At 42.7% G+C, this 12,229-nt stretch overlaps 1 protein-coding gene across 2 annotated transcripts in view; it reads left to right on the top strand.

Annotated features, from left to right (window-relative positions):
• Positions 1-12,229, top strand: part of PSD3 (pleckstrin and Sec7 domain containing 3) — a 597,461-nt gene that overhangs the window by 55,003 nt on the left and 530,229 nt on the right. Inside the window, exons 1-2 of one of the 2 annotated variants that reach the window (XM_066380474.1) lie at positions 2,874-2,983; positions 7,417-7,466. The gene's annotated coding sequence lies outside the window, so the exon portion shown is untranslated. Of the gene's footprint in view, positions 1-2,873; positions 2,984-7,416; positions 7,467-12,229 lie in introns of those variants that run through there. The other variant, XM_066380473.1, reaches the window with a different exon arrangement.

Raw genomic sequence — 12,229 nt, forward strand, 5'->3', positions numbered from 1 at the left:
CCTGCACACAACTCAGGCTCTCTCCGTACACGTCTGACACTCCCTGAGTCTGCCCAGACCTTCTCCAGAGCCTCCAAAGAAAGGCCGCAATGCACGCCCAGGCTGGCTGCAGGCAGCAGGCCCCTTGGCAAGGTGCAAGCTTGGCAGGGTGTGGTCAGGAGGGTGGGGCTAGTGCATTCTTCCAGGCTGATTCTATATGGAGAGGAGTGCTTGACTCGAAATATGGCGTCTGTGGGTAGCGTGGAAGAGGGACTCAGCACAGGGACCTTGGTAGCTATCTCTTTATTCCCATCTCTGAAGTCACACAACTCAATCACTCCCTGTATCACTCCAGCCCACTCAGAGCTGCTGACCCTCTACTGGAGCTTGGGATGAGTACCCATGAATGAGATTTTATATACTGGTCCTTTAAGAGGACATCTGGGTTTCTAGCAGTCTCCCATCTCACCCTGGTGGACAGAATCCCCACTGATTTTGACAACCAGATGTTACGTGGGCTCCTCTTCCCAGCACTGGTGCTCCAGGCTAGGGTACCTGGTGTGGGGTTCAGAGCCCTCGCTCCTCAGAGGGACCTTTGAAGCTGGAGGTATCCTTCCAGCTTCTCAACTGCCACATGTGGCTGTGGGGTCAGCACTTTTCACATCTCTGCCCGTCCTACCAGTCCTGCGTGGCTTCTTCTGTATATCCTTAGTTGTCAGACTTCCGTTCAGCTGGTTATTCCGGTTGATTGTTCTGTAATTTAGTTGTAATTTCAACTTGGTCCTGGGAGGAGGTGAGTGTAGCTTCCACCTGCTCTGCCCACCATCCTGGGTCCTCTCTGTCTTAGCCCTGAAGCATTGCCTCTTTTGTGCCGAACCCTCTGTATTGCTTCAACTGTCATAGATGCGGAGTTAGGCTGCACATGGCTTTGTCCCCAAACCTTGGCTTCTCTGTTCAGTTTGTCAGCATAAAGGAAGTTACACCATTACTGGGTGAGACTACCTCCTTAAACAGCAACAATACCACGCTTCCTCGGGTCATGCATCAGGGGCCCAGGAGGAGACCTGAACAGCGAGCCAACTCATGGGAGGCTTGACCAGGAGCCCCAGGAGTAATGTCTGCTCTCACTTAGGTGGAGCTCTTTCTGCCTGAACTGGAGGTCAAGGTCACCAGAAACGTTCAGCCTAGAATATAAGCATCACTGCTAGTTTTCTTCTGGGTCATATCACCCTGAGAATTTACTTTCTATCATGTTAAGAAATTATACATAACTCTTGATATTTAGTCCCAGGTGATCTAATTAGGGAAGACACAGTGCACATTGCATGGACTTTCAATCAAGTGTCTCCCTTGGGGTGGTTCAGAGCTACCTGAAACAGCGTCATTATTTTCGAGTAATGTTCCATAACCATACCTGCGTAGCAGTCCCAATCCTCAGCTCTGAACCCTGAAGATACAAAATGACCTAACTGAATATGCTACACCCATACACTTCCGAGCATGAATGTGCCTTTGTAAACCTGAAATCTCTTGAGAGCTCCTTGTTTCCAAGTGCAAGATGGCTTTGGAGAATGCAGAGACTGCTTTGAGTTTCTGGCGGTCTTTCAATTAGCAAACTGTAAGCTTGCATGGAGCTATTACAGGTGAGATGTTTTTAAATTCATTAATAAAACTGACTGGAAGCACAGAGAAATAAAAAGCCATTTATAGAGCTCGCAGAGCTGTTGGGTCTGTTGTGGACAGATTTATGGATATCAGTTTCCCCAACCCTGCTTCCTATCTTTCTAAGTGCATTAAAACATTTTAAAATGTGAAGTTGTATGCAAATAGCCAGCCTGTCTAGGATGATGACAACACTTACTGTCTTAGGTAGGGTTTCCAGAAACAGGTCCTGAGACAGAGATCGGCTCCGAGGTTGATGGGGCGTGCTCTTAGGGGCCACTTCTGTAAGAGAGGAAGGGACACAGGCTCATTCTGTATGTTCTCAGCATCTGGGTTCTGCTGAATCTTAGCCCTAGTTATAGGATGAGGGGTCAAGAGGCGAGGTGGCGGCAGGGTCCGAGGGGGACACTGTCCTGTGGATAGAGTCTCTACAGCCTTCAAGCAAAGGAGAGTGCTGTTCGTAGAGTGAGGGGTGGCCCGCTCCCACAGGCCCAAGAGGTCTGGGGAGTTAGGAGTTTTGCAACTGAAGTGGGGCTGAAATGAACCCAGAGGCCCTTGGCTGGAAGCTTTCCCTCCTTCGGAGTTCCACTGTTCTGACAGTTAGGTCCTGAGCCTGGGGTCAGCAGCTTTCTCTGCCTCCCCCCATGTGCTGTGTGCTGTGGGGGTCCTGTGGCTTGCATGCTAGGCTCTTAACGCCCATAAATTGTTCTTAGGTTTTCTTTATATTTTTTAGAGTGTCAACTTACCGTAGTCATAGTTAATGAGTTTTACCTGACCAGGCGGTGGCGCAGTGGATAGAGCATCGGACTGGGATGCGGAGGACCCAGGTTCGAGACCCCGAGGTCGCCAGCTTGAGCACGGGCTCATCTGGTTTGAGCAAGAGCTCACCAGCTTGAACCCAAGGTCACTGTCTCCAGCAAGGGGTTACTCGGTCTGCTGGAGGCCCACGGTCAAGGCACATATGAGAAAGCAATCAATGAACAACTAAGGTGTTGCAACACGCAATGAAAGACTAATGATTGATGCTTCTCATCTCTCTTCGTTCCTGTCTGTCTGTCCCTGTCTATCCCTCTCTCTGACTCACTCTCTGTCTCTGTAAAAATAAATAAATAAATAGATAAAATAGCTACTGAGTTTCATTGTCATTATAATTACTGTTTCCTCCAGACTTTTCACACACCTGGCCCTCCCCACCAGCTGCTGCCTTGTCTTCCACGGGTAGACCATCTCGATTCGCCATCGGTGAATGTTTTAACAACCAGGCTGGGCATTCGTTTCCTAGGGCTGCCCTAACCAACTGGGTGGTTTAAACAACAGAAGTTTATTCTCTCCCCGTCTGGAGGTTAGTCTGAAACCGAGGTGTCTCACTAGAGTCGGTGCCCCTCTGAAGGCTGAAGGGAGATCCTTCCCTGCCTCCTCCGGTGTCCGGTGGCTCCTGGCGTTCCTTGGCTGTGGCTTCATGACTCCATGTCTGCCTCCGTGTTCACATGCCTTCTTCCCCAGTCTCTCTGTCTGCATGTTTTCCCTTTCCTCGGAACGGCAGCAATCACTGGTTCGAAGGCCAATCCCAAATCCAGGATGCTTTTATCTTGAAGTCCTTAATTAATTACATCTGCAAGACCTTATTTTCAAATATGGTCATATTCTAAAGTTTTGGAAAGATATAAATATTGGAGGGGGACACTCTTCTACCCACTACCCACAGCCACTTTGTGTCAGAGGCTGTTTGTGCTTGAGACTTATCATCAACGAGGGGTTCCACATGGCCGGCCATGTGACAACTGATCAGTTCCAAAACTCCATATTGCCTCTGTCACCCACTCCTGACAGCAATTTCACAGTTTGGGTTTTCCGCGAAGCAGACCCTGCAGAATGATTATTAGGGGGTGTTCTTGGTACCTGTGGAAGGGAGGGGGAAGTCAAGATGCAACAGCCTCAAACAACCCCACAGGGAGCGTTGGAGCTAAAATCACTTCTCAGTGTTGTCCTGGGTTGGGCCAAAATGCCTGGGTGTTTATATACCTGCATCTATCAATCTCTGGAGGTGGGTTACCCTGGGAAAGGCTTGACCTTGAATGAGATGGCTCTTGCAGCCATGCTAATCCCTGGAAGGGCTGACAACGGAAGGTTGTCTGCTGACAGCACTCCCAGCAGTGGGCAAGAAGCCCTTCCCTCCAGGAGATTGGAGCGATATGTCACCATGTCCACCACAATACCCCAGAGACCAGGATAATGGGGTGAAGATGGAATTACAGCTCAATGAGCACCCTAGGCGTACCAAATTCTGAATCTTGTGACATAAGATCCATTCTGGGCCCCACTAACTAATGAAGACAGCCTAATATACCTCAGTGAGGGGTAGTAATGGAGCTCAGCCAGTTTAACAGGTAGCAGGAAAACCACTAGCCACTGTCACTATGTGTCTTACATATTAATATTATCATTCTAGAGAAAAATAAACTAATATTCAGGAAAAGTTGCCCAAAGTCATCAAGCTATGGAAATGAATATGAATTTTGTTAATTTTTCATTTCTGTTTTTAAAAATTTATGAAATATTCCAGCATACATAAAGCTATGGAGAATAATTTAACACCCAAGTGCTCAACATTCAACTTTATGAAGTCTTAACATTTTGATGTATTTGCTTCAGATACTTTACTTAAAAAAACAACAAAATTACATTATTATTCTGACTCTATTTCTCTCCCTTCTTTTACAGAAAGAACACCATAAATTTGGTGTTTATCATTCCCCTGACTTTTTTCTAGTCCTCCCCGTGAATGTATTCATAAATAGTATATAATATTACATTACATGTTTTAGGCTTTATGAAGATGAATCATGCCAAAGTATCATTTGCAACTTGCTTTGTTCACTCAAAATTATGTGTTTGAGATTTATTGTGAGATTTAGCCATGTTGATACAAGTAACTCTTTCATGTATATTTCATAAATATACTGTATTTATTGATGGACATTTAACTTGTTTCCAATTTTCACGTTTATGGACAATGATGCAATGAGGTCCTTACCTCTGTCTCTCTTGGTACACATGTGAATGAACTGACGGGTGTTTATTTAGAAAGGGAACTATTAGCTTCTAAGGAATAGACCTCAGGGCCTGGCCCAGGGCAGGGCAAGCCAAGCACCCAGAGCACAGCTTTTCAGAAGGCCCCTGAGAGCAGGGGCCAACCAGCACTGGCTGGACCCTGGGACGGGCACCTCCATTAATGTTGGCCTTCGACACCTGGCTTGACCTACCCTAGTTAACACTGAAGAGCAAACTTGTCAACTTTCATAAATGTCACCACTCCACACATTTGAGCCAATTTACATTTTCATCAGCAATATTTGAGAGTTCCAGTTATCTTACATTCTTGTTAAATTTGATGTCAGACTTTTTAACTTTTGCTCATCTGATGGCTATGATCCAGTGTGTTAGTTTTATCTACATTTCTCCTATTGCTAGTAAATCTGAGTGCATAATCCTGTTTATTAACCATTCACATTCTCGCTTTTGTGAATTGTCTTTCATAGTCTCTGTTTTTCTGTTTTACTGCTTATATTTTTCTTACTGGTTTATAAGTGTTCTTCTGTTTTGAATCCTAACCCTTTTGTGTCATATAGGATGCAGATACTTTTTCCAGCCTGTGTTTTCCCTTCTATACTGTCTTTTGTTATACAGAAGTTTTACATTTTAATATACTAAAAATTATATATTATTACCTTTCTTGTTTGTATTTTTCTTTTTCCTAACTTGATGTCATAAAAAATATTTTCATAAATTTTATTCTAAAGTTCTAAAGTTTGGCTTTTTACATGCCTTCAACATACTGAAATATATTTTTTGTGTATGATATAAAGTTTTCCACATGAATAACCAAGTTTCATAAGGTTCATCAGCAAAGATTTTGAAGACTATTCATAAGTTTGACTTAGGAATTATATCATTAAGATTCATCCCAAATAAAGGAACAAAGATACATGTAAAGATATAGCATGATGAGGATCCTATGATGATGGAAGAATTGAAGACAATTCAAATATTTAACAGTGGGATAACTGGTGAAATAAATTTAATTATAGTGATATAATACTATGTAGCTATAAAAGATAATACATTTAAAGAAAATTTAATGACATGGAAATAAGTTAGTGATAGAGTCTTAAGTGGAAAAGACTGGTTTAAGCAGTGTATATAGTTCAATATTTCGGAAAAAATATAAACAGATTCAAGTTAAACTGAAAAGTTTTCTATTGACTATTAATGGTTGTTATCACTGAGTCATGAAATTATGGACAGATGATCTTATTTTGTTATATACATTTTCTGCATTTAATATGTTTTACTTTTAATAACAAAAATTGAAATTATATCAGCCCGGTGTGTGGAAGTCCCAGGTTCAATTCCCAGTCAGGACACACAAGCCATCTGCTTATCCACCCCGCCCCTCCCCTTCTCTCTCTATCTCTCTCTTCCCCTCGCACAGCCATGGCTTGATTATTTCAAGCTGTTGGCCCTGGGTGCTGAGGATGGCTCCTTGGCCTTTCCTCAAGCACTAAAACAGGTCGGTTGCCAAGCAACAAAGCAGTGGCCCCAGATGGGCAGAGCATTGTCTAGTAGGGGGCTTACCAGGTGGATCCTGGTCAGGGTGCATTCAGAAGTCTATCTCTCTGCCTCCCTGCTTTTCACTTAATAAAAAATTAAAATAATAAAAAAAATTAAGTTATTTTGAAATAATCATTTCAAAGAATGAGGTTAACAGAGCATTCAAGTTGGATTAATGAGGAATAAGTCCTCTTTGATACCTGGTACTATGGTCAGATGGATCAAAAGCCGAGAATCTTAACGACGGGACAGGACTGAAGGCAACCATCCTTCCCCACAGTCCCCTGTAATTATATGGCATATGTCCTGATTTGGGGTTCAGAAAATGTGATTACTGTAACCTTAAGTTACGAAGGCAAAGGCCTACTCAAACGCCAGGGACCTTCAAGGCCATATTTTAAACACTTTTAATCCTAATTTATTTTTATACAAGGAGGAATGAAAATTATGGTTCAACAACTGGAATTTAGTAAGGCAAACCTAGGCATTCTGGCAGTTATGAAAGACGTTCTCTTCTTTAAGAAGAGGCAGGAAGCCCCTTATTGCATAGGGATGTCATATATAATTTGAAGACAAGTGATGCTGAAATTGTATAATAAGTAGGAGGTCCAAAGTTTTCTCCCAGCCCAAATGAATCAAGTTTTCTCAAAAGCCGAATGCAACCTGACTTGTGGTCAGATCTTTCTGAGATGCTTTACTTTTCCTCATCACCACCAAGGCACACATGTGGATGATTTGTACAAAAAAAGCATCATCCTGAAAAACTAGATACAGATAAAATTTTAACTTTTTATATTTTGAAAAGTTTTAAAATCATTAAAAAGTACAAAGATTAATTTAATAGATGCATTGTACCTATCAGTGTGTTGGTCAGTGTAAATAATAGACTCTCCAGAGGCAGGAGGCGGGGAGGTTCTGATTTGTAGTATTTGTAGTATTTGCTGCTTTCTGTGGTATAAATACTTTCACTGTTGATTTCAAGCTATCACAATGACATCACTGAATGGGGAGTTAAGAAGAGAGGTGCATTGTCTACTCTCCCCCAGGTGACACTGATTGTACCCAATAGCCATAATGAACAAATATCCACAATATTTGAATGACATTATTTCACAAAAATAAAACATTATGAATAATGCTGAAGTCTTCTTGTTCTCTCTACAGATCCAGCTCCTTACCTTCCTTCCCCAGAGACAATTATTATCAAGAATCTGGTATGTATTTTTCCAGATTACATTTCTTTCTTTATCCTACATTTATATTTATTAAAAACATAGTTATGCTTTGCATATTTTGAATTTTACCTATGCTATCATATTATACATATTCCTCTACTTCCTTTTCTCTTTAATATTATTATTAAAATGTATTTATATAGATGCAGTTCATCTATTTTGTGCTCAATTATATAAAAATACTGCTATTTATCCATCCTCTTAATTTTCAAATTGTTTCCAATTTTTGCTAATACGAGTGATGTTATAACCACCCTCTAGGTGCATCTCAGTCTGTAAAATTACACTAGATGTGAAATGAAGGGGATGCTTATTTTCTACTTTAGTAATTTTGATAAATTGTTCCTCAGTGGTTGTACCAATTTACTCTTCTGGCAGAAGTATGAGAGTTTCTCATTTCTCAGATTCTTGCCAATTTTTAGTATCATCAGATTTTTAAAAAATGATGTCAACCTTATGATATGAAATAGTATCTTGTTTTAACTTGCATTTCACAGATTTCTAGTCAGGTTGAACTTTGTGTTAGTTAGAATAAAGGCTAAGCCACTATAACAAATAGGCCCCCAGATACAGTACTTTAAGTAAGAAAGACGTTTCTCTCTTGCATAGCAACCTTATTCTGGGCAGTCTAGGCTGGTAAGTGGCTCTGCTTCACACAATTATTCAGGGGCGCTTCCATTGGTTAAACTGCCATCTCTTAAGCAGTTTAATGTACAGAGGAGCTTAAGGGGCAAGAGATAGGCAAAGAGACACATAATAATTAAAATAAATAAACAAATGCAAACGTGTCAGTTAGTGGTAAATAGCTTGGAAATATTTTTAAAAGAGTGATATGGCCTGACCAGGCAGTGGCGCAGTGGATGGAGCCTCAGCCTAGGACACAGAGGACCCAGATTTGAAACCCCAAGGTTGCCGTCTGGAGCATGGGCTTATCTGGCTTGAGCATGGGTTCATCAGCTTGAGTGCAGGGTCACTGGCTTGGGTGTGGGATCATAGACATGACCCCGTGGTTGCTGGCTTGAGCTCAACAGTTCCTGACTTGAGGCCCAAGATCACTGGCTTAAGCCCACGGTCTCTGGCTTGGGGAAAAGGTCACTGGCTCATTTGGAGTCCCCAGTCAGGGCATGTATGAGAACGCAATCAATGAACAACTAAGGTGCTGCAATGAAGAATTAATGCTTCTCATCTCTTTCCCTTCCCATCTGTCTGTCCCTGTCTGTCTCTCTTTCTCTCTTGCTAAAAATAAAAATAAAAAAAGAGTGATGTGTAAGAGATTAGGGATATTAGGGAAGGTCTTTCTGAAAAAGTGACATATAAGCTGAGATATAAATGGTAAGAAGCAGCCAATCATATAAAATTAGGTGGGAAAACACTTGGGACTTAGGGCTCAGCTAGTGGAAAGGACCAAAAGTAGGGCCAAGTTTAACAGGTCTGAGGGACAAGGAAGAAGGATCTGTGGGAGGTGAGGGGAGATGATGGAGGGGCATGCACAGAGGTGGGCTGGAGCCAGTTCACACAGCTCCGTCAGGCAGGGCCTGAGTTGCAAGCCCAGGGGTGTAGTCCATAATGGAGTCCACCTTGGGGAGTTTCTGGTGCCATGCTTCTCAGGATCAGGTAACTTCCAGGTCCAGAGAGTTTCTCTGGGTGAGCTCAAGGGCAAGTGTTTGGGGGTAAAGGGCAGACATTGGGGAGATAGGAGCTATTACAAAAATAGTATCCCACCCTGGAGGAATGGACCAGTGGGTACTGCGTGAGTAGGTGATGACCCAACCCGATGGAAGTGCAACCCCAGAATGAGGAAGACAGACAGACAGAGTCTCTAGGTGAAGACTGAGTGGGTACATTACTGAGGCTTTTAATTCATGTGAACATGACATAGGCATTAGTTCAGACCCTCAGATGCCACACCACAGACCCGGGGCATGAAACAAGCTCCACTTGCTAGTGTATGGGAGCTTAAATGTCCTGAAGGTCTGGCTTCCATCCTCACCAAGGCTGAGCCTCAGGTTGATCGGTCATTTCAGCGGGAAGGTGGCAGTATAGAAACAGTCCTGGAGCAGACTGAGAGCGACAAGAAAGATGGACAGAACCTTGCTTGTGAAGGTTACAATCAAACTCAGTGTTCTGCACCTTTGAGTTTGGGCACCACTCAAGCCCAAACTTTTATATTTTTGAGATTATAAGTTAACCACCTGGTAAAGGAACAAAGGTGAAAGTTTGTTGTGAATAAGACTTCATTATGCACTCCATGAGTAGAGAGGCCCTGGAGTAGGTCAGGCACAAGTTGAAGCTTTATATGTCAAGAACATCTCAGGACAGCAGAAAGTGTCCTGCTTCAAAGGTGTCACTATGTCTAACTTCAAGGGCCTTCATTTTTGCAACCAGGAAAACCTCCAGATAGCACCAAAGCTCATATTTTTCTTACTAGATAATCTTGTCTCCTGAATAAACATATCCTCAAACTTTTTATTGTTGTAGTTTACAACAATAAATAAATCCACAATCATGAGGAATTGAAATGAGGCACATTTTGTTAAAAGCTACTATATAATATTAAGTTAAAATGTATATGTCTGTTTGCTCAGTAGAAATTATATCAATATGATATATAATATACCTGACTATATACATCACATGAGGAAATTTCTATAAAAAAATTTACAACACAACTGTTATTATTTTTACAAGAAATGCTTGTTTCCTGATAACCTGTGTTCTAGGCACATATTACATGATCTCACACTCCCTCTTTTAAGCCAGTGTTTCTAACTGAAAGTAATATACTTAAGAAATCCCAGGGTTTGGAAGGTCATCTGGTCTGGCTTCGGCAGCTTTTCCATTAATGTAATCTTCTTTACCTCATAGGACTTGGGTAATCACTTATTTGTACTTCCTTTTTTTTTTTTCTTGGGAGGATGAGGGCAGTAACAAATTAAACGAAGTGCTTGGTTCATAAACATCGAGATAGACGGGACCCAGAGAGGCTGGAGCTAGCCTTCTGCCTTTAGACGGTCATGCACAGGAGAGCAAGAGATACTCAGTCACCTCCTCAAGGTCATCTAGCTAGAAAATGGTAGAACTGACACCATGGTCCAAGTCTCCTGCTAAGATCTTGTTTCCTATTCAGGCATCCTTCCCCTCCGCCGAGCTTCAGCGTGAGAGTGAGAGTCAATGAGTCTGAGGCATAGCACCTCTGTGTCATGGCTCCTCCTCGACAAGTTGCACTTTCAAAGCGTAGAAAGAAGAGGTGAAGGTGAAATAAAAAATGGTTCCTGCAGATGGCATATTGTGCTTCTAACTCCCTAATTTGGAAGACTTTAGGCAAAAAAGCTAAAACTGAAAAACGTTGCTCAGAATAAGCACCTCACCAAGGAACAGAATCATTGCCTTCTTATCCCAGTCCCACCTGTAATAACATTCGACCCAGATAATAAACCAGACAGACCTCCTCCTGCTTCACCTCTTCTACTCAAGCGTGTCTGCTCTACCCCTCCCCTCTGCCTCAGGACACCTTTAGGACGCGGTGCAGAGTTACAAAGGGAAGGTGTTGAGGGGAACTTCTTCTTGCAGGGAAACTTCTGCAAGTTTCAAGTGGTCTGTATAATGCAGAAGTGTGTGTGTGTGTGTGTGTGTGTGTGTGTGTGTGTGTGTGTTTTGAAGAGGGAGCAGTTTTCCTGATGACTGTCCCAGAAGGCCAGTCTTTCCTAACCTACTAATGAGATTTCCTAAATGGCAGAGAAATAGCCTCTCCCCCTATGAAAAGAGCTAGCCCCCCACCAAAAAAAACGCTGGCAAGACAAAAGGTCTGAACAAATATAGACAAGACATTGATTTAACACAGATGCTGACACCCCAAGAAAAACGAGGAGAGAAGTGGAATGAATGTTACGGGAAAAGCAGCAGCATCTCTTGAAAGGAAGGAGACGGTAAGGGAATGAATGGAAAGATCATGAATTGGCAGCGAGGTATTTATCTTGTAACATTCATAACCATGTCCACCAGAGCATGCAAAGTGACTCTGGAAGCAATAAGGAAAACGTGGAGCTTTAGCAAAGGACCAGGTACCCAACCGGAACGTGTAGCCTGCTCACCCAAGCTGTGGCGCTGTCGTCTGCCTCGTAAGGAGGGGTAGAGGCTCAAACTGCACTGGCCCTGGAATGATTTATTTATGGATACATTCTATAACTATAATTGAGCATATAGATTTAACTGAAATATTTAGTTACAATATTATTCATGCCCTGCTTGTAGAATTAAACTTCAATGACCATTTTGCATTTAAAGTGCCATTCAAAAGCTAGGTAGCGGGAGGTGGGAGGAGGGGATGGAGAACCCCAAGGATAAGCTGCATACTGCACAGTGAAAACCATCCTAGATGGGGGCTCCCTGTACCTATACCTACTTGCTGGAGAGGGGGGTGTGAGGGAGTTAATGTTTCCATATGGAATTTCCATCGGCATATTTGAGGGTGTGCTGGTGGACTGAGTCAGGGAGTGAGTCCAATCCCTGCTCCACCCAGGAGCGAAACGACAATAGAGCCTTTCAGGGCATAGGTGTGAGTCATGCTTGAGCACCAAGCCATGCAGAGCAGCATCATGACATCACCTCTACAGTCTATGATTTGGCCCACAGAACCGCTGTAGAGGCGGTGATTGAATCTGAATCCAATTCAAGTCTATTAAGTTAACCTTTGCAAGGTCAACATCTGCTACTTGCTTTTTGGCCAACCAGCAATCTCGAAA

The sequence above is a fragment of the Saccopteryx leptura genome, chromosome 4 (assembly GCF_036850995.1).
Source record: "Saccopteryx leptura isolate mSacLep1 chromosome 4, mSacLep1_pri_phased_curated, whole genome shotgun sequence".
NCBI lineage: Eukaryota > Metazoa > Chordata > Mammalia > Chiroptera > Emballonuridae > Saccopteryx > Saccopteryx leptura.